This window comes from Eretmochelys imbricata, chromosome 12, assembly GCF_965152235.1.
Source record: "Eretmochelys imbricata isolate rEreImb1 chromosome 12, rEreImb1.hap1, whole genome shotgun sequence".
Lineage (NCBI taxonomy): Eukaryota > Metazoa > Chordata > Testudines > Cheloniidae > Eretmochelys > Eretmochelys imbricata.
The window spans coordinates 8,917,972-8,944,628 of NC_135583.1; the positions used below are offsets into that span (position 1 = coordinate 8,917,972).

General features: G+C 43.6%; 1 protein-coding gene across 8 annotated transcripts in view; it reads right to left on the minus strand.

Moving 5' to 3' along the window:
• Window positions 1-26,657, minus strand: part of GNAO1 (G protein subunit alpha o1) — a 253,722-nt gene that overhangs the window by 164,058 nt on the left and 63,007 nt on the right. The gene's annotated exons all lie outside the window — the stretch shown is intronic.

Here is a 26,657-nt window from a genome sequence, read left to right on the forward strand (position 1 = left end):
TAACCTGAGTTCTGTCACAAATTTCTCTTTACTCAAGACTGCGTAGAAATTATACTTACGGCAATGTATCAGTTCTGTGAACTAGAAACCATTCGTATGGCACTGAATGCACAGGTGTTCTCTATTCTCTATTCACATGTAAAACGTACCAGAGCAACACTACATATTCCAACTCAAACCAGAAAATATGACTTTATAATAGTTAATATAAAACAGAGGTGGGCAAACTATGGCCCGTGGGCCACATCCAGCCCGCGGGACCATCCTGCCTGGCCTGTGAGCTTCTGGCCGGGAGGCTAGCCCCCGGCCCCTCCCCTGCTGTCCCCCCTCCCCCACATCAGCGCTCTGACCCACCGCTCCTGCCGGGCAGCACGGGCGGCGTGGCTGGCTCTGGCTGGGTGGCGGGGCTGTGAGCTCCTGCTGCTCTGAGCAGCATGGTAAGGGAGCAGGGGGCGGTTGGATAGGAGTGGGAGTCCCGGGGGGCAGTTAGGGGCGGGGGGTTCTGGAGTGGGGCAATCAGGGGACAGGGAATGGGGGGTTGGATAGGTGTGGGAATCCCTGGGGGGGGGCTGTCAGCAGGTAGGGGGGTGCGGAGGGCAGTCAGGGGACAGGGAGCAGGGGCCATTGGATAGGGGGGTGGGGTCCTGGGAGGGGGCAGTCAGGGGACAAGGAGCAGGGCAGGTTGGATGGGTCAGAGGTTCTGAGGAGGCAGTCGGGGGGTGGGAGATGGATAGGGGACGGGGGCCAGGCTGTTTGGGAAGGCACAGCCTTCCCTTCCCAGCCCTCTATACAGTTTTGCAATCCTGATGTGGCCCTCGGGCCAAAAAGTTTGCCCACCCCTGATATAAAACCATCCAGCTCTATGCATTAGATTTTTCTCTCACTAGCTTTAAACCGGCGTAGCTTTATTTGCTTTCATGGAGCTACTCCTGGTTTTCTCCAGTGTTAGAAGATGATCAGGTCTATAGATCTTGTACTAAACAACTGGTCTAAATCCAAGCGTGTGCCAGTCTTCTTTGTTTAGGCCATAGTAATAATTTAATAGAGCCTTCACTGCTTATTCAGTTTGTATTCCCTCATTCATTAGTCTAGTTGCTAAAACAGACCATAATCAGTGGAGGCTGCTGAGGTGAAGCAGTGGCTGGGGACTGGGAGGGGCCATGGGCCACGTTGCGCTCTCCTGCAATAACTAAGAGGAAGAGTAACAAAAACACTCATCAGGAACAGTCTCACAAATGGCAATGTAAACATACTGCAGGAGCCAAGGGGGTGTTACTGCAAATGGCAGGTGGTGTCTGGACCTGCCACAGCACCAAGGGAATAAGAAAAAAACAAATGTATCCGCATAAAGGTCTGGCGTTAAGAAGAAAAGGAGAGAAAAAAACAACCCCCAAACCAATCAACACAGCTACTAATGTAAGAAATGGTGCCACCATCCAGACAGTGATTATGGTCTGATTATGGCTGCTAACTATGTCGTTGGGGACAGTACGGCGCTTTGGGTAATAGGTCGCATTGAGGATGGATGGCTTGTCGCCAAGCAAGTGTACTGTTTCTGTATTCTTTAATGGCAATGAGTGTGACTCTTGGAGAAAGGGTGGACTTTGCTCTCAGCTTGGAGTGGGTAGAGGAGGGGTGGGATTGAGGACTGAGATCACCCTGGAGTGGGATTGAGGACTGAGATCACCCTGGAGTGGGTAGAGGAGGGGTGGGATTGAGGACTGAGATCACCCTGGAGTGGGTAGAGGAGGGGTGGGATTGAGGACTGAGATCACCCTGGAGTGGGATTGAGGACTGAGATCACCCTGGAGTGGGTAGAGGAGGGGTGGGATTGAGGACTGAGATCACCCTGGAGTGGGTAGAGGAGGGGTGGGATTGAGGACTGAGATCACCCTGGAGTGGGATTGAGGACTGAGATCACCCTGGAGTGGGTAGAGGAGGGGTGGGATTGAGGACTGAGCCCTCCCTGACATTTTTGCAACCCTGAACAGATGACTGTGCAATGGAGCCTCCTGCACTTACCACTCTGCACAGCCAGAATTTTATATTCATGCATGCAAGCCAAGGAATTTCATACATAGAGCCAAACCCTGGGCCTGCTATGATGCCGTTGTACTGCTCTGGCAGAGCCATGGGGCCATCCGGTCAGCTTACCCATCCCGTTGAGGGACTCCTCAGGTGGTGTAGAGCTGGATATGTTGCCTCTACTTTACCACCTTCACGCTGGGGCAAGCCGCACGTCAGGCCATAGCTAGAGCTTGGGGACCCTAGGCTGCCAGAAAGGCCGCTTGGATCAGAGCAGTGCTGAGACTGCTGTGCTATGTGTTTGGGACTGAACCAGCCCTTGGAGAGTCCCAGTATTGGGAGGCAGGAAGGTGGCAGAAAGCCACCTCTGCTCCCCATCTCCTGGCTCCTGTGCTAAACAGAGCTCACTTAGACCCACCCATTGGACTCATCTGTGGGTCCAAATATGAATTTGAGTGAGTGCAAGTGGCCAAAAAGATTGGTGAATCCTGATCCTCCCCTTGCACTAGAAGTAAAACTCCCTTGGATCCCAGCTTGATTTACAGTTGAGTCATTACTAAAAAGGATGTGAGAAATTCACAAACTCCTGGGCGATGTCCAGTAATTAGGACCATATTTGGCATGAATCAAGTGGAGGGTGACACAAATCAAGGACTCCTGGCACTAAGGTCTCTGGTCTTATTGTGGGTGCAACTGATGTGCAGAGCTGACTTTCATTATACCCCTTCAGTACTTTTGGACAAGCAAATTCTTCCCTTCTAAAGTCTGTGCTGTGGACACTGGAAATATGCAAACATGGGGTGGCATTTTCCTGGAGAGGCATGAGAAAGGAATGAAGGTTTTCCACTTGTTCAGATGCCTTTATGGCACATGAGCCCAAATCCCTATAAGAAGAATTTCTGTTATGCCAATTTCTACATTCATAAGGGGGACAGAACTACAGAGGCACGTACTATCATAATCCCTTCCTGGTCAATGTGTGTTTCCCCCCTGAGAAGCAGCCTCAAGCAGGATTTAAAATGAACGCCCCTAAGGTGAGCCACAAAAAAGCAGGTGCAACAATGCCTGTTTTATGTGTGTTAATTAAGACAGTGGCTTTAGATTCCAACATTTCGCCATATAACTTAATAATAAATAAAAAATCACAGCTTAACAATGCAGAGAATAAACAGAGAGGACCCGATTCTGATCTCATGCTGAGGCACCTGAGTAAATCCACTGAAAGCAACAAGAGGCATGAATTCAGTCTCCAGGCTCATCCAGTTCTCCATCTCTCTGCAAAAACTGCCACTGCTGATGATATAATTAATACTAGTTTGGATTTATATAGCACCTTTATTCCAAGGATCTTCCAGCCTTGCACAAATATTAATAATTAAACCTTGCAAAACTCTGGGAGGAAGCTGACGTGCCTCACAAGAGAGACAGGGTCGTGTTTTGCTTTTCGTAGTGTTGACACATCTCTGCTAGGGACTAGATTTACACCAATCAGCAACATTGCCAAGAAACACAGCTCAAGATATTGCTCTGCACGTCGGAATCAGACTGGGATTGTACCACCTTAGTTCCAAACAGCATCTAAATGAATGCAAACAAATTGCACATCATTACTTTGCTTCTGCTTTTGTTATTGGTGGAACAGTCACTGAGCATGGCCAGCTTTCCTCACTGACATATACAGAGTCCAACATCTCACCAGTTCTGTCTGCAAAATAGCTGAGCCATATTTGTGGCACAACTAGGATCGGGTAGGGGATGAAGGAATCAGAGCTCAGCAATAAAGTTGAGAAGTTATAATTGCTTTTTCAACACATTTTAAGGCATAATAATATTGGGTCTGATTCTAATCTCACTCCCTGGTTTACATTGGTGCATCTCCCTTTACTTCAGTGGAGTTACTCCTGGTTTACACCAGTGTGAGAAGAGAATCAAGCTCACTTTGATTCACGTGACAAAGTCCCCCTTGAAGGTGGTAAGAGATTGGTGCCATCCACAATGGATGGTAGAGAGCTGGACCACTGATGTCCCAGAATGCTGTTCCTGTAGACAGGCTTCCTTCCAGAGTGGGAGAGTGAGATAGGAAAATGCACAGTTTCACAAGTATACCTGAGAAGCTAGGAAAACAGCTTAGAATCAAAATTTACAAGGGGACTCAATCCGGCCTCCAATTTTGCACCTACCAGTTGCAGACAAAATAACTGTGAGCACAAATAGTGGCAAATAGATGTCTGGTTACCTGAGTTGTGGATGCAATTAGAAAGTTAGATGTCTTGTTGCTATTATTTATGCCCACAAAATTGCACCCACAATTGATTGTGGGTGCAAAATTGGAGGCTATTTCAAAAATGTGGCCCTTAGTCTTACTCACCAGATAGCAGTTTCACAGAGAATTACTGTACACACCACAAACTTCAGGTAAACCAAACATTACCTCAAGCCCACTACAGGGAAACCAAAGAGTACATCATAAAGCATAGCTTGTCTGTAAAGCCTTAATTATGACTGTGTCGGTGCAAAGAGACTGTCAACAAGGAAAAGCCGGATCAGCAGAACTCTGGAGCAAAGCTTTGCTACTAGATGTTCGTCCCTAAGTACTGCATGGCCGTAAAGGATGATTTTAAGTCACATGCTGTTAAATAATTTGGAAGCAGAAATAATCACTAGGCCTAAATGTTGCAAACAGGGAACCAGACTCTAGCAAGGTGTCATCATGACACACAGGTACAGTTCACAGCATGCTTCGTTATCACAAATGAATGATTTCCAGGGGGCTGATTCCTGCAGCCTTTACTTAGTCAAAACTCCCACTGGAGTGAATGGATATGACCCAGAGAGTTATAATACTATTTCCAGATAGCCCAGATCCGGAATTAAATGTCCAGATGCCACAATCCTGCTTGGGGTTAATGTCAGAATAGTGATTGTGTAAATATGGTTCCTCACCCATGCAATATTATGTGTTTGCAGTAGGTCTTCCAGTCATAACCTGCTCTCTGTACTGACAAAATCTCTAGTTATGATTTCAGTTTGCTCTGCAAAACCAGTATAGCTATGAGAGAGTGAGCTCGATTCTATTTCCATCTGTGCACAATTAGCGAAATGATCAGCTCAGTTCTGATCACGGAGTCCTTATTAGTGGTGATGATGTAAATCCAGCTGAGCCCTGTCTCTTCCAGGTGCCCGGCTGAGTTTGCTGGGTTGGACACCAAGTAATTTTAATCTCTACATCCGCTGGAGTTTACAAAGTGTGTCTGACAATGCCCCTTACCCAATTCTGAGCTTCACTGCTTAAGTGCACATTCACCATGTAATGTGTATAATTACTTGCTGATCCTGGACAGACATGACTAGAAAATCAATATTCAGGAGCCATGCATTTTCTCCTTTTTGAGATCTGTAGCCAATCTTTAAGATACATGAATTATTCCCTTCTTCAGTAGTAGCACATGGCTGCTGCCTGGAAAGAAGATGACCCCCTATAAAATCTCTCTCTCTCCAAGTATCTCAAGAATTAAGCTCTAGGTGTGTCTAGAACATATCTAGGATTTGCAGAACGACTTCGGTTGTTAAGAATGCCTCAAAAAGAAGACCTGTCAGATGTGATCAATCACATGTCTTTCAAACCTAGCACTGGGACGATCTGCTTCATAAAAAAAAAAAAAAAAAAAAAAGGTTTACATACCATTCTCCGGATCCTAGGGCAGTGCCCACAGATGCTTTTAATTTCAATCTTATTCTTGAGCTCACCCACTCTGAACACTTACTGGTCTTATTTTTATGTTGTCCCTGAAAAAAAAAAATGGCATTCTATCCATATGATTTGTTCCCAGTCGGGGACACACACAAGCCAATCCCCTGACCGGTTTTTGCGCAGCTGATGGCATGGCCTCGGCTTTGAGCGCTAACATTGCTACAGCCAGGGAGGCCAGCAAAAGCGATATGAGGTTGCAAGAGGATACAGCGATCAGAAGGTAATGGAATTCGGGGCTGAATGCCAGCTGTTTAGTATCAACAGATGAACAGTAGAGCAAAAAGATGCTGATCTCAAATATCAATAACAAGAGACACAAATCCGCTTCCTTTTGCATGAAAGCGTCCCCATGCTGCAGTGCCTGACTCATGCCTTTGCCTTCTTTAATCTTGAACCAGAGTTCATTTAAGCAAGAGGAACCCTTGTAACCAGGTCAATCGGCCCATGAGAGCCAGAGGGGGAAAGCTCAGGGGCTAGGCTACCCCATTCTAGGAGTTCTGCAGCAGACAGAGACCTAGGAAACACACAGGTAGCTGCTGAGGGAGATGAAATAGTTCCAGATGAACAATTGGTGTCTGGAAAATCCCCAGGCTTCTGGTCTCTTTAGGACCCAGGATCTGGACCCTTATAGTGTAGGGTGGGGCAGATCTCTCCTCTCAGCCATGCCTTCTGCCTTCCTTCCTAGAACTCAGGACAAGTTCTAGGAAGGAGTGCAGCCTATAACTTGCCTTTTCCCTCTTTATGGGGGAGACACTAGAAGGAGGAGGGGTGACCTGCTAACCTCTCCTAGGCCAGGAAGAACAATGCTGAATCGTGTTGACTCTGCCTCCAAACTGTGGAGGAGGAGCATTGGGAAAGCCACACCTCCAGCCGAGGCACCTGGGGAGAAGAGGACATTTTGTTATGAAGGGTTTTTTTCAGTTGTTGTTTATATGAGATGTTTTGCACCAGTCCAGGAACTGGGGAAGGGTAAAGCTGACTTTAGTTCTAGCCAGTGCTGTTAGTCTTTCCCTTAAAGTCAACTTTACCCTTCCCCAGGTCCGGAGGATCTGAGGGAACAACTCCCAGTCGGCCATTCCTAGCTGAGGATCTCTGCAGTAGCATTCTAACAATGACCGCTTCCTGGGATGCTTCTAGCATGTCCCCGGAGCAAGAGCTGGCGTGCTGGCTTTTTGTCACCTGGGAATTCCCTTACATCAAAGCCACACAAAGCAGGCAAACCACAGGAGCCCTCTAATTTATCACATTTTCAATTCTGAAAGAGCAGCTTTGGAGAGTTTAGTGGGTCCCTCATGCTGAAATATATTATTTTCCTTTTGTTTGTTCAGCTGAACATTTCATGAACACTGTCTTCTCCCACTGCCCAGCATTTCCCTAGCTATCATTAAGAAAAAAAAGTCATTCCCAGGAAAACACTAGAGAAAAACGTGGCTGAGCCCCATGAGCCAGACAGTGAAATCCCCTGAGGATCAGTGCAGCTGTAACTCCGACAGACCCCGGTCGTTGGGATCGAACCTGGGACCTCCGAAGCTTGGTGCATGAGCCTCTACTGCATGAGCTAAAAGCCATATGGCTGTTAGTTATGGCTGCAGAGCAGACTCATTAATCTCTAAGTGGTCTCGGTGCCACTAGATGGGACAGAATACCAAACCCAGGTGGTGTGTGGGTTACACAGAATCTATGTACTAGCTTCTAAACTTTTGTGTCTGCACCTGAAGAACTAGTGACCAATTCTGGTCGCACACTACAGTAAACCAGCAGTCACGCCAATAAAGACAGTGGAGTTACAGCGGTGAACAACAAGATCAGAATCAAACCCTTACTGGGCTTGTAGGGGGGATTTGCAATAAAAAATACATGTTTTCTATGGCTCCAGAAATTGGATGGACTACAGTAGATTTGAATCTCTTCATACCAGCCCTAGACTTGGCTCACTGTATCTATAGTCATCAGCATGGATGTCCTTGCACTGATCTTCCTTACCATGAGTGAACCTCATTCTCACTGAATATTGCATGATTTGACCCAGTATGTCTTGGTTTTCATGTTCAAATTCTGCATTTTAGGCATTTCAAAGGGGCCTAAGGGAATTAGGTGCCGTGCTTCCACTGACTAGGTTTTGTTTGGATAGATCTATTTAAATTCAGTATTCAAATCGAGTTTCTGATTCTCCTGTAGCAATGGAGATGGAGGCAGAGGTAGCACATTCAGGCATCTGAAAGGTTAAGTTCGTTCCATGGATCATTTAATGTTACATCAGACTTCTGATGCAATGTCAACAAATGATCAAAGGTGTTTTGAACACCTAGCATGCTTTCAACTTCAATAGATGCCGCAAGTCAAAACTATCTCATCTGCTCACATCTTGAAACTGTTCTATTAGATCAGAGCTGAGCAGAATCTTCAATTCTCAAACGACTGATGCTGAGCCTCGAGCAGCAGCATTTTCAGTTTTAGCAAGCTGGGGGGGGGGAGGGGGGAAGAGTGAAATATTTAATGTTTTCCGAATATTTGCTCGGGCAACCCACCAACGTTTTGGGAAATTTGGATTTTGCCAAAAACTACTACAAAATCTAACAGCAGCCACATCTGACAGAATAGTCTATACCGATGCTCACCCCAACTGAACAGAAAGTGTGTTCTACAATAGCTTCTACCAATTACAAGCAAGGAGGAAATCAGTTATGCAGACCAAGAATTTATTTATTTTGGAAGGTTTTGATCATTAATTCTGATTTTTTTAAAAAGATGGTTCTGAGGTAGTCAGAGAAGAAAATTGAAGGCATAGTTGGAAGGAATTTGACATGGCAACATGAAGTTGCCTTGTTCCTGAACAAGAACAAAGGATGATTTAATGCTTGCAAGAGAAAAGATAGTCCAAGTCGAATGCCTCGTTCAGACGCATCACAAGCACACCACACACAGCCAGTTATGCCACACTGATCTTGCAAACAGTGTGTCCAGGTTCCCACAGAGGGAAAGAAAGAAAGTCAAGAATTGCTTAGCACCATTCGGCTCTGTTGGACGAGTACAGAACAATCTTAGCCCTGTGGGACTTATTCTTTGATTCAAATGACTATATACAGACCCCTTTCTGTACCAATAGCACTGTAAGGCCGTGTGGAAAAGAAGATGAGCCTTGTCCTTCCACAGAGCTGAAATGCTTTATGCATGTCCCGGTATAATATAATCTACAGAAAGAAATTCTGAGATGTGTCACAAAGGGGCCAGGCAACACATCACACCAGATATTTAAATAACTATTTATTAAAATGTTCTGGATAAAGGTGAACTCTTTTTTTCCCAAGATGCGGTATTTTCACCTGCTTTATCCTGGGAATTGTAAGCACCTTGACACCTAGATTATGGAAGATTCTCTAACGTCACTCTAGTTTTTGTAAGTTGCATTATAACTTCCACTGAAATGCTGTATGGTAGCCAACCTATTTATTGACTATCAGGGGTCTGCATGTGTTGCAGATGCAGAATTAAATGATTGAGGCTATTTTTAGCCCTCTTTCTCAATCAGTGATGATACTGCTGACTGGTCAACACAGTGATATCATTAGGTCCTGTGTCTGAAGTAGAGGCATCAAAATTATTCCTTTTTAATAAAAGCAATTCTAAATATTTCTCTGTGGATTTCAAAGCTGGGAAGAGACTTGTTTCCAGCACAACAATGAATGATAGGAGTACTGCAAATGATCCCAGTTTTGCTTTAGGATATACCCACTGCTTAATAGTTCAGCAGTCATGATCCTAAAATATTTCCATTGACTGCTTACTACTTGGGTGGTGAAACTCCTATGAGACATCCACTGGCTATCTAATGCTTCGACAGCCACAACTCAGTATCTACCATTTTATTTTACTATATGGCTTAGCAATTTGTCCTCTTCACTTGTTGGTGTATATTTGACCACTGAAATCTTGTTGCAGCTTTTTTCCATGGTTCTTTAATTCAGCCACTTATATATTTGGAAAATACATTGTCGTTTAAAGATATATTGCTGTTATTTATACCATTTTCAAGCAAATGGATCAACTTAATGTTTTTCCAGTTTTCCTGAAAGTGTTTCTTGGAGATGTCCCATTCCCATTCTGGCCAGCCCATGTGTGTGAGGGCACAAGGAATAGCATCTTACATACTGCAGCCATCTGCAATCATTAAAACAGGAAAGGTTTCAGAGTAGCAGCCGTGTTACTCTGTATCCGCACAAAGAAAAGGAGTACTTGTGGCACCTTAGAGACTAACCAATTTATTTGAGCAAAAGCTTTCGTGAGCTACAGCTCACAGCTGTAGCTCATGAAAGCTTATGCTCAAATAAATTGGTTAGTCTCTAAGGTGCCACAAGTACTCCTTTTCTTAAAACAGGAAAGTGTGCATGGTGCTAGTGAAAACAAGCAGTGTGTAGATGCAAGTGAAAAGCAGTTCTTAGAGGTTTCTGAAAATTAGATCATGATAGGTGTGGTCCTTGAAAGTAACCACAAAAGTCCATGGGAGCTCAGCACCTTGAAGATTCACATCCTGTATTTTGAACGGTTTATATTTGCTTCTTTTCATTAGATTTCTAAATACATTTAACTGTAAAGAAAGCTCTTAATGGGAAGGTTCCTCTTCATCGCTCTACAGTAAAGATGGAAAAAGAGTGTGGGAGTGTGATAGAAAAAAGCCATTTTAATTTTATAAGACTTCTGAGCAATTAAGAAAAAGCATTTCATTCACCAAGCGATTAGTAAAGTGCACTATGTGCTGAATGGAATGTGGAGAGATGATTGAAACAATTTGGTTGCTATGCACTAGACATTGCTAGAGTGCATCAGCCAATCACTCAGTACCAACAAAATCTATATGCTATGGATTGTAATGTCATTTTCATCTTCCAATGGCAGTATTAACACTGGTGAAGGACATTTCTTGGGGCTCCATGGCTCAGCTGCGTATCAGATCTTCCCCTATCTCCCAGCAAGTCATACATTTTGAAGAAATGCTCAGGGCCTCAATTATTGCTTCCTTATCAAATAAATGGACTACTCAGCAACAATGGACACAAATTGATTGGCTAACTTTGGCCCCATTTTATTAAAACACTTAGGGGCTTAAAACTAAGCACATTCTTTTGTGCTTTGCTGAACTTGGGCCTAAATAAGTAGCGAACACCAAATGGGAGGCACTATTTCTTTAAATACGTCCAGCTGATGACATAAAGCATACAGTCCCCTCTCATGCATGAGAAAAGATGGGGGGGGGGTTGTGTTAGGAGAGTGGGTATTTGTAGGGATTGTAGGGACAAAGAGCATTTCATGAGATTTATAACTGAGCTTGGGTTACCTGTGGTCATCACTTCTTCCTAGACAGCTATTAATCCCTGGTTAATGCCCTGGGCTTTGGCTGTTAATGATTAAATACACCTTCCCCTTGACCTTTTAGGGATTTTTTGTATCAATGAAAGTGAGGGACAGACTGTGGTGACTGGAGTTAGGTTTCATTCAGTATTGCAATCTGTGGGACAAACTAAATGTTCATGGATCAGCTCACAGACATTTAACGAGTCCCAAAGAAAGACAGGCCTGAATCTAAACCCCAGCTCCGCCTGTTCCTAAACTTGCGAAAAGTTCAGCTCATGACCTAAACTTTGACCCTCATCCTGTGTTAGCTTTCAGATAGACTGAAAACGGGCTGTGATGATTTCATGTGATCACATTACAATAGAATGTCTTGATGGTTTGTCGATGCAAAAAAAACCCCCAACAAACCAAAACGGGGGGGGGTTGGGGTGGGGGTTCATTGCTTTGTCAAGGCCAAAAAAGGTCTATTGTGGCACACAGGTTTTAATACATTTTAAGTTGTTGGTCAAGGGAAATTAGGAACTCAGTCATATTCTTTATATTACAGTAAAAATTGTTTAAATCATTTAATTATGTTTAACTCTTCACATAAAACCATTAAATAACCCCTACTCCATCACACTGATACACAGAGTGTTCAAATTAGAGGGCTCTTGCTCAGTAGTACATTGGCCAGACAGCGAGATCACTGGCCTTATTCTGTTCACACTTACGCCCTGATTGAGCAAAGCACCATAAACCTTTGTTTAATGTTAAGCATGTGCTGAAATCTACTGACTTCAGTTGGATTTAAGCATATGCTTAAAGCTCTGATTCAGCAAAGAACTTAAGTACATGCTAAACTGTAAGCATGAGAGTAATCCTGTATCCCTATTCAGGAAATCACTTAAGAACATTAAGTCCCATTTACTTCAATGGAACGTAAGCACATGCTTAAATTTAAGCAGGTGCCTACATGCTTTGCTGAATAGGGATGGACATAAACACTTGTTTAAAGTAAATTTTGACATAGAGGCTGATCCCAAACCATTTGAGATCAGTGTTAGGCTTCCTAGTGAGTTCAGTAGACTTTGGATCAGACCTGTACAGTGATTCAACTGAGACCAGAATCAGACCCTATGGCTTTTCAACTGAAACACACTGAACAGAACCCAGCCTTAAAAATCAGTGTTTGCCACACAAGTCACAAATGGCACAAACACAGGGCCCCAGTCATGATAGGGAGAGGGCTAATGTTTTGTCTTGTGGGTGGTAACCCAACAAAGCCACATAAAATGTGGCCAGGAGCTGCATTAGCACCGATCTACCAATGTATCTAGAGCACAGACTGTGCACTACAATTGTGATATGGACAAATGAAATGCCCATCACGGACTAGCCTGAGAAAACCAAGCTCATTTCAGGTTCAATAAAGACGCTTAGAATAATGACTTTTACAGAGCTTGTTATCCCATGATTGCAAAGCGCTTTGCAAATGCTGTCTATTTAAGATTTCACATATCCCGCTAGGAAAAGGTGCTGGATCCATTTTTAAGATTAGTAAACTGAGGCACAGGGTGCTTAATTATAAAAAATCACAGGGCAAATCCAGTAGCAGAATGGCGAACAAAAATCCAGGAGTCCTTGCACCTATTTCCTGCTCTGATCACTAGTTAACACTCCCTCTCAGTCTGAGTCATGTGCTGCAGTGATGTTAAGGTTAGAGCACAGAACTATTGTGCCACCGAGGCTCACGGGTCTTTATAATATGACCTTTAACCCTCTTAAGATCCTACTGAGCTAAACTGGAATAGGCCATACATACATACATACATCAAACTTCAGGGAGCCAGATTCTCACCTGGTGTTAATCCTCCACTGAGGATCTGGTTTATGATTTGTGACATTGGGTTTTCAAGTCATGGTGTCCAACTGGCATGAGCAAGAGTCCGTGTAGATTTCCTACTAGAAAGGAATTTAGTTTATTACACCCAACTCTCCTGAACAAGTGTTTCCTTAGCAAAAGTGAGAGATGGCCCTTGGTGTTCAGTAAGTGGAGCCCGCTGCTAGGCCTTTTACTCCAGGCTCTTGCTTTGGACAGAAACCAGTGGAATTTAATTTCCCCTCAATTTTCACAGCTTTCCTTGTGACTTCAGCATCCAGCAGGAGGTGCTCAGCACTTAACAACTGAGTGGAAAGTATAGAAACATAAAGACTGTCATTCCATGGTATTTTGCATAACTTCAGCCTGCCGAAATGATTTCAAAAGACAACATCGGCTACAGCTTCAAAATCCCTAACTTAAAAAAAAAAACAAATATGAAAAAAAAATCCCCAACCAATTATTGCATCTCTTACCTAGGGGGATCCATTTTCCAATTGAACTGATGTTTCCTATTGAACTGGGTTGTGCACACATCAATATACATGTTGCAAACAATGTTTTCTTTACTAAAACTTACAAGAAATTGACAGTAGGATATCATATTTCAAGTGTATCACATTCAGATAAAAAGCTCACGAGTTAAAGGTCCAGCTCCCATGTAAGCAGTCCTTACTCATGAGGTGAGTAAGGGTTTGTAGGATCCATCTCTAAAGGTCATCACACAGTCTATGCACCCCTTAAGCCCTTAATTTAGGATTTCAGTGGTGCACAGACATTCTGAATGTGGTGAATTTCACTCTTTGCTTCCATCAGTACTGTGTATGTCAGGGACCGGAGTGATGGTAGGCAGGACTAGTGGCAGGATCTTGGGAACTAGGAACTGAAGCCAGGAGTCTGTACCAGTGTCAGAGTCAGGAGTCAAGCCAAGAGTCAGAGCCGGAGCCAAAGTCAGGAATCAGGTCAAGGGTCAATACCAGGTTATCAGGGTGAGTGTTGTGGTCCCAGGGGTCGGTCGGGAGTCAGAATCCAAGTTGGAGCCGAGGTCAGTGTTGGGAGTTCAGAAGCAGGGCAGTCATGGCAGCGAGCGAGGGATTGACATTGTTGCCTGGACACTTCCTGGAATGCCCCAGAGGCTTATACAGGATCAGGGAGTCAATCAGGGATTGCTAAAACAACTGTCCATCCTATCACTCGAGGTGGAATTCCCATGGCAACCTCTGCAGATGTGGATTGCAGGGAGCACCCAGGGTACAGCAGCTGCTCTGTGGCAGTGTGCGGAGGTGGTTTTTTGATAGCCCTGCAGGCCCACATTAAAGTCTTGCTGATCCTTACATCCTATAACATAGCTGTCAGGCCCCAAAGAGAACAGTGAAATAAACATTTTTTGTTCAAACTTGGATGGAAATTTCTCCACCAGATCTGGTGAGACTATTTGTTCCTTGATACAAGGTTATGAAAGTGCAGTCAGGAGAGTTCTGAAGCTACAGTGCCCTCTGTAAGGCTAAAATTTCAATTTCTTGGATTATGTATAGCTAAACCAACATGTGGGGCCAGATGCTCATGACCTTGTGGTTCATGACCACAAAGATACAGTTTGGAAGTACATTATATTTCAAACTATCGCAATTAACATCCTTCCGCCTCTCTAGCTTTGCTTGAATGGCCTGTCCTGCATCCATTCATGTTAGAAAGTATCTGAAACTGATAGAGTGAATATGTGCCTCTAAGCCTATATTTCAAAAGGAAAAATATTCTTCCTAACTGGTGTCAGGTTCAAAAGTGTTAAAACCTTGAATCCAACTGAAAAAAAAATAGGGTTTTTTTGTTAAGTAGTTTGTTTGGTTTCCTCACTTCAGAGCAGGATCGGGCCCCAAGACAATGTTGACACTACTGTATTACACTAAGGGCAGGTCTACACCACAGGGCTAAGTCGACCTAAGTTACGCAACTCCAGCTATGTGAATAACTCCCGTCGACTTACTATATGCTTCTCATTCCCGCTGAGTACTGGAGTCGACGGGAGAGTGATCGGCAGTCGATTTAGTGGGTCTTCACTAGACTGATCCCCGGTGGATCGATCGCCGCGCATCAATCCCCCGCTAAGTGGAGACAAACCCTGAGACTCCCAGATCTTCAACTGATAAAAACTGGCCCGGCTCCTTTCGTATTAGTCTTAAAACAGGTCAGCAGGGCCACTAAAAAGAATTGTTATCACTCATTTATTTCTAGGGTGCAAGGAACTCAGTGTAATTGACAGGCCTCTTCACATTAAAAATCAATCAAAAAGGTGAAATATATTTGGTCAAAACTGTCAATGCCAAAGTCCATGAAGCGCTCACGCCTGCTCTCATTGAAGTCAATTGCAAACTTCTCACTGACCTCAATGGAAGAGAGATCAGGCTTTATGGCCGCAACTGAACAAAGTATTTAAGCACGCGTTTGTCTACACAGACTCCCGTTTCAAAGCTAGCTACATCAACGCACACTAGGGAACGGTCAGAGGCAGTGTCCAGAAGGACACTTAGCATGTAGCAGGCTATTGTGGGGCAGATTTACACCCCAGCTTCTCACTAACTAGTTGTCCATGTAGACAAGCCCTAACTCTAACCTCTGGCCGTGTCACAGTCCGGGTTCCCCCCTTCCAGGGAACTCCTTCCGCAACAGTCTAGCTGCTCCTCACAGCGGCTTGGAAGTCCATAGCCCGGTCACTTCTTCAGCGGTGATGGGGTGGGCGGAGGGACCCAGTCCTGCTCACTACTCTGGGTCCCAGCCCAGGGACCCTGTGAACAATAGCTTCCTGCTGCCTCTCCTTTCTTTCTCCACCAGTCTGTCTCAATTTCCCTGGGCCACTTCCCCGCAGCACCAGCACCTTTGGCTCCTGCCTCTAGCTCCTTCACCCTCTTCCCGGGGCCTCGGGCCTGCAAGACCTAGCAGCCCTGTTCACGATGCTAGTCTCTGTAGCCCTCTAGGAAGCCAGTCCCCACCCTTGGACTGACTCGCTGTGGCCTGCAGCTTCCTTTTAAACAGGCCGTCTGGGCTCTGATGAGCTGGTCTAGCCGCACCCTAATTGGCTGTTTCCTTGCAGCCCTCCAGGCTGGGTTTTAACCCTATTAGGACCAGTGCGGGGCAGATACCCCATCACACACATGCATAAGTGTTTTACTGGTTCAGAGCCAGAGTGCTGAGTACTAAACATGTGCTTAAATGCTTTGCTAGATAGGGGCCAAAGTGCTCAGCACCTTACAGGCCTAAGCCTCTTCATGGCAAAGTCCTAGAGAATGTAATAGTGATTAAAATCCAATAGGGTTCCACAGATGTTTAATAAAGATCTATAGACACTACAAACCTATAGAACTTAATAGAGAATCCATCTTCCTTAAATAATCATGGAGATTTCTACAGCAGGGCTACCATTTTCTGTTAAAAGCGATAGGATTTTTCCATGAGGGAGAGTTCTGCATGTAAAGGGGCTTCCAGGATGGGAACATGGATTAGTAATGTCAAGGCCATGCCATACCAATGGGCTGGAGTTGGAACAGGTGCATCACTAGGTAGACTGTACCTAAATGGCCTGATGCATTGATGCTTTACTCCAGCTTCACACTGGTTTTACACTGTACACCCCTAGAATTAGTATAGTTACACCAAAGTAGCAAAGTGATGAACCACATAACCTTGAGGCTCACTAATGCTACATTTTTAGGCCCTGATTCAGGAACAAATGTAAGCACAGGCTTCGGTGCATGCCTATTCAGAAAAGCACTTAAGTGTGTGCCTTCAATGGGTCTTAAGCACATGCTCAAAAGTTAACCACATACTTAAATGCTCTTCCTGAATAGAGATGCTTTCCTGAATTGGAGCCTTAGTTCTGCTATGATTACTGTATTCTTTTTTTTAATTACATTTATTTTCCTGGTAATTTTTCTTTAATTTAATTTTTGCATCATACAACAGAACATGAAAATGAACTATCCTGTTAATGATAAATAGAAAGTTACAAAGCAAATGAATTATTAAAAATGTAAGTGATTGAGGAAACCCTCTCTCTCTCATTTTTTAAATATATCAGCAAACTGAAAACATACCATTTCCTGATGCAAGTCCTAGGAGGTGATGGGGAAGGAAGTAAATATAGTAAATGAGCAAAGAGATCTGCTACTGAGGTCAGCATAGAGCACACAAATAGAATTCAATGATTCTTAACAGTGCACCCAAACGCTGTCTGAATGTAGGTTTCAGAGTAGCAGCCACGTTAGTCTGTATCTGCAAAAAGAAAAGGAGGACTTGTGGCACCTTAGAGACTAACAAATTTATTTGAGCATAAGCTTTCGTGAGCTGTAGCTTTTCTTTTTGTCTGAATGTAATCATTCTGTGAGAATTAGCAACATGGAAACAAAACCAGGCCTCTGAGACACACACTAAAGTCACACCAGTGAGAACAGTTATTATCCACACTGATCCTGCATAGAGTTAAGCATGTTGGTAACTTTACTGACCTGAGTAACCCTAAGCTAGGATTGCTCATGTGAGAGTGTTACTCATATGTTTAAACCTTTAAAAAATAGATCCTATTGTTAACAGAGTTCTTGAATCAGTGATTTAATCCTACTAAAGATCTGAGAGTTAATTAATCCATTTGCCTTTGATTTGATTCATTGTTGATGAATACTGCAGACTGAAATCATAACTAACTTTGATACTATATAAAACAGTTGCAAGGATGGAAAATGAATTCTGCACTGACAGCTAAGATTTTGCTAAGATTTCCTGTCTATATAACAAAATCAGTATCCATGGGCTTGTGTTTATCTTTGAAATGTCTCGAAAAATAAGACCCTCTTCCTCACAGAATTATTTATTGTAATGATCTTGCTAGTGCATCACTGCCCTCTCCTGGATAGAACCAGAACTGCTCCACTGTGTCCTGCTCCCTATAATGATAACAGCAAGTGGAGGTTCTCCTTTAACTCAAGCAGCAAAGCGCCTATGCTTTTGGAACCGGAGAAGCCCTGTTCTGTCCCCATTGTTACCCGGAAGTTCTGAAGAATTCTTCTGTCGACCTAGTGGAATCTACACCAGGGCTTGGGTTGGCTTAATTACTTTGCACAGGGCATGACATTTTCCACAACCTTGAGTGATGTAGTTCAGCAGGCCTAACTTCATAATATAGACCAGCCCTGATTCACACCTGCTGAGGAGCTGGCCCGTAGGCCCAGAATCCACAAAAACTCCCACTCGGCAGCCACCTAACCCCGTCCGTGCCTCACCTCACTTGGCACCTACGATTTTTGCAGTGAAAGTTCCTTCAGAGCCTTTGTTCCTACCTCAGAGCCTGCAGATTGCTGCCTTACTGTAGGCAGCTGGACACCTGTCTCCTACCTATGCCCCAAGTGATCCACAAACCAGGGGAAGGTAGGCAGAAGAGCGCCTGAATTGCCTGCAGGATCTGATCCAGTAGGTGTGTTCAGAGGCTGATTAGGGGGAAGGGGTGTTTTTGAAAGCAGTTTGACTCTGCAACTTCGACTTCAGCAACAATTAAACGCTAGGGACGAGATGCCCGAAAGGGGATCGGGTGCTGCGACGCTAAGCCCTCTCCCCAGCTCCCATGGCCGTTGTGTGTGAAGTGAGACAGGAGCCTAACTCCCGCTTCCCAGAAAAGCACTGAAGCCACCTGATTCCAGGAGAGGAGTTCCCAGCTGTGGATCCCGGGCAGAGAAAGGTGCCTCCATGAAGCCTGGCCTCCATGGGAAGGGGGCTTAGCACACACCCTTCTGGTCAGTACCTCCCATTTGTTAGCTTCAGTGGCTTCCTGCTTAACAGGATGGCTTTTGTAGATGGCATTCCAAGGCGCCTGTCTCTCCCCATTCATTGTGTAGGGAGCCCAAGGGTCTAACGCGGCTGTGTGGAGGCCACTGTGATTCCAGTGATGCTCTAGGTGATGGGAGGGCAGAGGGAGGAGAAGGAGGATGGTCAATGTCACAACAACTAAGTCCCTTTGTGGATCTGGGCCCTAGTGTTTAATTATTGCTACGTAAATGTTCCAGAGTCAAACTGTTTGCCACAAACATCTCCTTCCCCTTTCTCTCCAGCCAATACCTGGCTTTCTTCTCACTCCCTGAATCCTTATGTTATGCCAACAACCAAGGAAAAAGCCTTCCTAAGCACGAATCAAAGGAAAAGGCAGAATTTCTTTGCAAACCAACATAAAAGCTCCAGCGACCTCTGCGTTGGCTCCACATTCAGCTGTAGGCCGATAAGGGCTGCAAAGGGTGGAGATCAAAGCAAAGAGCAGTAACTGAAAGGAACAATGGGCCCCATTTAAATGGAAGCCATCTTGGTGCCCCATGCCCTTGCACACAAACACTTACTGGAATATGCCTACTTTATGTATTAATAGCTGCAACATCTCTTCCCCAGGATTCTGTACATAGAGAGACTAGGATCTGTTGTAGACCTAGGCCATTTGCACCACCTTCCTTAACTAGGAGAGTGTGGAAAAGACACTTCAAGGCTGTTCACTGCAATGTGAAGATCCTGTAGAAATAAGAAGGGCTATTTTGATTAACCAAGCACTTTCCCTCCTCCCCTCTGCCTTACACATACAAGTCAGTCTGCTATCTTAGAAACCCTAGACAAGGTAAAGAACAGCGATGAATGGAAAGCGGAATTTCTGTTGTGGGAAATGATGACATTTTTAAAATTGTTCTGAATTAAAATGAAAAGCCAAAATTTTGAAATATAGTGTGAAATGAAAATTACAAAAAAATTCAATTTGGGACCATCAAAATGTTTATTTTACATGAGGACAAATCAATTTGTTTTGATAAGGTTGAATCATTTTGTTTTGACTTGTATATTAAATAGTCGTTTTAATGTATACACGAAGTGGATACGAATGGAATATGCTACAATAAATATTTTAGTATAATATCCAGGTCAAAACAAAATGATTCAAACTTAACAAAACAAAACTAAACATTTTCCCTTATCACAATGAAACATTTCACCATTATTGAAATTAAATGGAAAAGTCAGAACAATTCATTTTCTCATCTCATAAAAAATGTCAACAAAATCGACACATTTCTGTGAAATGTTTTGATTTCAATGAAACTGAATTTTTTTGACAGAAAACTGTCCTGTCAAAAATGTTTCTCCTGGTTGTAGTAAAGAATGTGTTCACTTCCATTGTGTGTTACCAGCCAGTAATGTATAGAAACATTTAAGCAAAAAGTCTCTCTTTTTTGGGGGACTATTTGCTAATCCTATAAAATGTGACACATTGTCAATCTGCTTTGTCCACTCCTCCTCCAGGAGAAATGACATCTCTGGGGGAAAAAATCCACTGGCCAGCGATGACCTACATGAGAGAATTTTCATTAATTCCTTGTTAATGTTACATAATGTCATTTTGCTGAATTAAACTTGTTTGGATTAATCCTCTTAAATGATCTCTAGATGCATGGAAATCCAGCTGCAGTTGGATCATCCCACACCCAGTTCTTGAAAGTCAAAACGATGCTTTAAAACGCCGAATGGTTTAGTTAAATTTATCCAACAAACTGGAAAGATACAAAGCAGCTTTTTATTGCTTTTTTAGATCATTTACAACTTCTGTAAGCTGTCATTAACCATCATCAAAGCCAGAAAGTGAGGCAAATGGGCCTGATATTGATTTTATCGCCCAATCCTAAATAATATTTCTGGTTTCCTGTTTGCCTCATCTGAAATATTTGTTAGATAGACAGTGACTTAGTTTTCCAAAACCATTCTGACCTGCTGTCATAACCACGTTAGTGATGATATTCTGTATGTAATACAGAAAATAAAGGACACACATAGCTTGTTCAGCAGGCTGCATTTTTATTGAGAGGTTTATAGATACTGCTAGACTCTGAAGATTTAAAAAAAACAAAAACAAAAACAAAAACCAGCCTTAAATGGGTGAAATTCCCCCTGGTGCCAAAGACCAGCATGCACCATGTTAGTCCCACTTAAGATCTCAAAATCAGACTTAAGTGGGACTTAAGTGGTAGGCAGAGCTAGGGGTTAGGCTGGGGCCTCAAAGGGGTTGAAAGTCAATGGGAGTCGGATGCCTGACTCCCATGGGTTCCTGTGGGCCTCCCTACACAGACATGAATTTCTCTCCAAATTCTAGTTGTAGTGTCATTTATTAATAATGAATCCACTGCCAGCAAAAATAAAAATGGACTCTTAGAGTTTGTCTAAACGATACACAGGTTCGGACTACTGCGGGGGTGGGGTGGGGGACTGAATAGCAGTGCGCACCAAAGTGCTGGGCTGTAACTCCCCCGTGTGGACACTGCGGGCGTAAATTAAAAGGTTCCTGGTTTGCATTCATGTAATCCTCAGACGTGATTATATGAATGCGAACAAGGAAACTTTTAGTTTGCATCCACACAGGGGAGTTACAGCACAACACTTTGGTGCGCACTGCTATTCACACCCCTGTAGTCCGAACGGTGGAGCAGTATAGACATAGCCTCAAAGAAGACTTTTGGTTTGGGATCTGAAACTTTGCAGCACTAACTGCCTTTGCTGAATGTTTGTTTGAGCAGCTATCAGTGTTTCTCTTTGCCTGGCCCTGATAGTAAAACTGATATTTTTTAAAAAAGCATAATACTTCTACTATATTTTACATATTAAACAGAGAAGGAAACAGTTGGACAGACTGTGGAAGCAGAGACTATCTGCAGCTCTGAGTATACTCCATATCCCCTCACAACAATTATTCATTTCCCATTAAGGCTACTCAATTGCTTTCCTGATCAACACATTCATTACAAATCAATGAAAGCACCAGCTGAGCCAACATTTGCATCTACATGAACTTCAGCTCACAGGCCTTAACACCCAGCTCCCCAATACACTCCCTTTGAATGACAGTCCAATGTATGCATCCAGTTCCTCACAATCACTGTCAAACACCCCGTAAGCGCCGTCCTGAGCTAGTTTAGGATAAGTTACCTAGAGACATTGATGCAGTGGGAAAGCCTATAGTGTGTTTTTTTTGTAGAGAGGGTATCTGGGGGAAGCCCACTTCCAATGTACTGAAGCAATGACACTTGAACTGTGCATGACACCGCTGCCTGGTGCACCTGGGGAGAGCACAGGCTGTGTGGTACGCCATTAGCATTTCCCATAACAATGCAACTACTGCTGCCCATCACACCAGGCAGCTATGCCCTGGGTAGCTGTCCAAGCACCAGTGCCTCAGAGGTGTACAGAGTGGTCTCCACACCAGGCCCCTTGCACAGACTTGCCTTTTCCCTTCCTCCCTGCCTTCACAACCCACCATCACACCTTGTTTCTTACCACCAGCACATCCCCACTCTCCTTCAGGCTCCCTGCTGCCCAGCCTGTCTGCCTGGCTCAGCAGCTACAAAGCGGTGTGTGTGTGTTGTGTGTGGGTGGCGGGGGGCTGATGGGCAGACTCAGGGAGGCAAGCTGGACAGCACTGAAGTATGGAAGTAACTAGACAACTCCCTTGGCTTGTCTTTGCAGAGCTACCTTTGGTTCTGAGGAACACTTGAGATGATCAGAAAGTGTATCTGTATGAAGCCAGGGGCTTCTAGTGACTCCACTGGAAAAAAAAACCCTTAAGGTGTCAGGGTACACTTTAAAAAGGGCTCATCTTTAAACATTTCTTCTGCCAAAGTTAGGAAAGCTTTGACCAAATGGAAACATCAGCTGTCCCCAAGAAAGTGTCTTAAATATGGAGATGAACTTCATTTGTTGCAGTATGCAATGGAGGGATTTTAATCCAGTTTAAATGAACAGCTAAACAGCCCTAATTGTGAAACTGCTAAGGGTGCCTCCATATGAACAATTAACTATATTGTAAGGGACATATGCCTCCATTTGAACCTACATGCTATGGGGATTAGAATACTAGGGACATGGACCTAGCTACACAGATTTTTATGTATGTTTAGTTCTGGGATTGTGTTTCCTATAATTCAGGAAAAGGCATAACCATGATTTCAGTTTCAATTGGATAGGGTATTCCTCAAGACCTGCCCTAAAGTCCAGAGGTGACTGCATTACTATGGTGGGTGACGTGATTGCTGTATACATATAGTTCTGGGGTTCTCAAACTGGGGGTTGTGACCTCTTTGGGGGTTGCAAAGTGGTTACATGGGGGTTGTGAGCTGTCAGCTCCATGCGGCTGACAATCCCGAGCCCCCATTAAATTAAATTAACCCAACCCATTTTTAACTTATGGCGGGGGTCACACTCAGAGGCTTGCTGTGTGAAAGGGGTCACCAATACAAAAAGTTTGAAAAACATTGATATAGTTTCTGAAGTGCTTTAGGATCATTTGAGATTATACATGCTATATTACTGTAAAATATTATAATAACAAAAAAAAAGTTGAGTTCGAATTGATCCCCATCTATAAGTACCTACATAGGGAAGTGACTTCTGATAACAGATGGATCTTTAATCTAGCAGAAAAAGGCTGGATGAGATCTAATGGCTGAAAGCTGAAGCTAGACAAACTCAGGGTAGAAATAAAGGTGCCCATTTAACAGTGTAGAAAATTAGCCCGTTGAACAATTTACCTAGGGAGGTGGAGGAGTCTCAGTCGCTTTCAGTCTTTAAAAGCATCGAGGCTGGATGTCTCTCTTAAAGAACTGCTCTAGTTCAAATAGGCATGATGGGCTTGATGCAGAAATCACTGAGTGAGATACAGTTTGTGTTATGGAGAAGGTCAGACTTGCTGATCCTGGCTGGAAAAAGCTAGGAAATCATGATATGTCTTGTGACAGTGAGACAGATCCTCTGCTGGTGTGGTCAGCATCGGTCCAGTGAAGTTACTGAACAGCTATGACTTACTGAAGCTGAGACACTGGTCAATATGTTTTAAAGCTGTAGGAGATGACAACCTCTTAAATTACAAGACTGTAAAAACTTGCTTCAGATATGGGTCTATTTCTGTTGGACCATATGAACTGGAATCATAAACTCACTGAACGTTAAATCTCACCAAATGAGGGTCAATCCATCCTCATCATTGTATCCACTCATCATACTCCATACCTGACAATAGCCATTATATGAACAACATACCCTCTTATCTCAATGTCTGTACTTTGACCCGTTAACCTTTTACCCCCAATCGGGGATATTGCAGATTATGTATTCCTTACGCCATCTGATCTTAAACTGAACTTCTTAGCCCTTGATAATCTGTACTTTATTCCCTGATAACCAGAAACTTCTGTGCTTAAATTCTATACTGTTTGCTTTTTTTTAAACATCATCTTAATAAAATTTTTAAATATATAAATACCTATCTATTGTGGAGATCATTATTTGGCCTCTTACAATCTTGCTGCTTAATTTTCCTGAGTGCATCGCGACTTTCCGAGGTTGTGCATTTGAACTGGAACGTGTCAGATGTGGTATTTTAGGTTTCCTCCCACTCACTTTATTAATAAGCCTGTCTGCAGGAAGGAGGTTATGTTGCACCTGTGATTAATTACACTGATTTGGTTATATTTAATTCATAATTTGTAAGCTTGACAAAACAGGTCATCTGATTCTAAGACCAAAGAAGAGTTTCCCACTAATGGCTGCAGTAAGAGATCATTCAACCCTTTTAAGAACGCTATAATATTTAATGAAAGGAAGACCAAACCCACCTGGGACTGGATCTTTAATTGGAGTCAATCAATGTTGAAGTCAGTGGAGCTACACAAATTGACCGCCTTGCCCATGAGTCGAAATGGCCTTCTTGAAGGTCAGTCCGAGAACTTTGGATATCTCCCACCAAACCCATGAGATCTGTATCCAAGATGCTGAGTTAACAACTCAAGGGACTGGTTCTCTCAATAGCACATGGGACAAGTACTGAACCTCAATGGCAGTGACAGAACAATCTTTATTCAATTGTCCTGCCAGTGTGCTTCTATGCTCACCACTGCTAGGGATGAAGTTTAATTACCATGGGAAATTCAGTCCATGAAGTCCTGAGACTGCCAGACTGGGTAGACTTTGTGACAAGGACACTTATCTATTAAATAAGAATATAAGAAGGGCCATACTGGGTTAGACCAATGGTCCATCTATCCCAGTATCCTGTCTTCCGACAGTGGCCAATGCCAGGTGCTTCAGAGGGAATGAACAGAACAGGGCAATTTCAAGTGATGCATCTCCTGTCATCCAGTCCCAGTTTTCTGACAGTTGAAGGTTTAGGGACACCTGGAGCATTGGTTTGCATCCCTGACCATTTTGGCTAATAGCCATTGATGGACCAATCCTCCATAAACTTATCTGAGTTCTTTTTTGAACCCAGTTATGCTTTTCGCCTTCACATCCCCTGGCAACATGTTCCACCGATTGACTGTGAATCGTGTGAAGAAGTCCTTCCTTCTGTTTGTTTTAAACCTGCTGCCTGGTCATTTCACTGGGTGACCCCTTGGGGAGGGGTAAATGACACTTCCATATTCACTCTCTTCACACCAGCCATGATTTTATAGACGTCTATCATCTCCCCACTTAGTCATCGCTTTCTAAGCTGCACAGCCGCAGACTTGTTAGTCTCTGCTTGCATGGAAGCTGTTCCATCCCCCTCATCATTTTTGGTGCCCTTCTCGCCACCTTTTCCAATGCTGATGTATCTTTTTGAGATGGGTTGACCAGAACTGCATGCAGTATTCAAGGTGTGGGGGTACCATAGATTTATATAGAGGCATTATGATATTTTCTGTTTTATTAACTATCCCTTTCCTAATGGTTCCTAACATTCTGTTAGCTTTTTTGAGCGCCGCTGCATGTTGAGTGGACGTTTTCAGAGACGTATCCATGATGATTCCAAGATCCTTCTTGAGTGGTGGCAGCTAATTTAGATCCCATCATTTTGTATGTACAGTTGGGATTATGTTTTCCAATGTGCATTACTTTGCAGTTATCAGCGTTGAATTTCATCTGCCATTTTCTCACCCAGTCACCCAGTTTAGTGAGATCTCTTTGTAATTCTTCACAGTCAGCTTTGGACTTAATTATCTTGAGTAATTTTGCATCATCTGCAAACTTTGCCACCTCACTGTTCACCCCCTTTTCCAGATCACTTATGAATATGTTCAACAGCACAGGTTCAGTACAGGTCTTTGGGGGACTCTACTATTTACCTCTCTTCAATGTGAAAACTGACCATTCATTCCTGCCCGTTGCTTCCTATCTTTTAACGTGACTATTGTATTACCTGCCTACTGTATTTTCCACTCCACGCATCTGATGAAGTGGGTTTTAGCTCACAAAAGCTGTATTTTCCACTCCATGCATCTAATGAAGTGGGTTTTAGCTCACGAAAGCTTAAGCTTGTTTTTGCTGATACAGGCTACCACTTTGAAACCTGTCTTTTAACCAGTTACTGATCCATGAGATCAGTACATGAGATGAGTTACTTCCCTCTTATTCCATGACTGCTCACTTTGCTTTAGAGCCTTTGGTGTAGGACCTTGTCAAAATCTTTCTGAAAGTCCAAGTACACTATATTGACTGGATCACTCTGGTCCACATGCTTGCTGACACCTGCAAAGAATTCTAATAGATTGGCGATGCATGATTTTCCTTCTTATCTGGTACACAGGCTGATTTAAGCATTAGGTTACATACCACAGTTAGTAGTCCCACCATTTC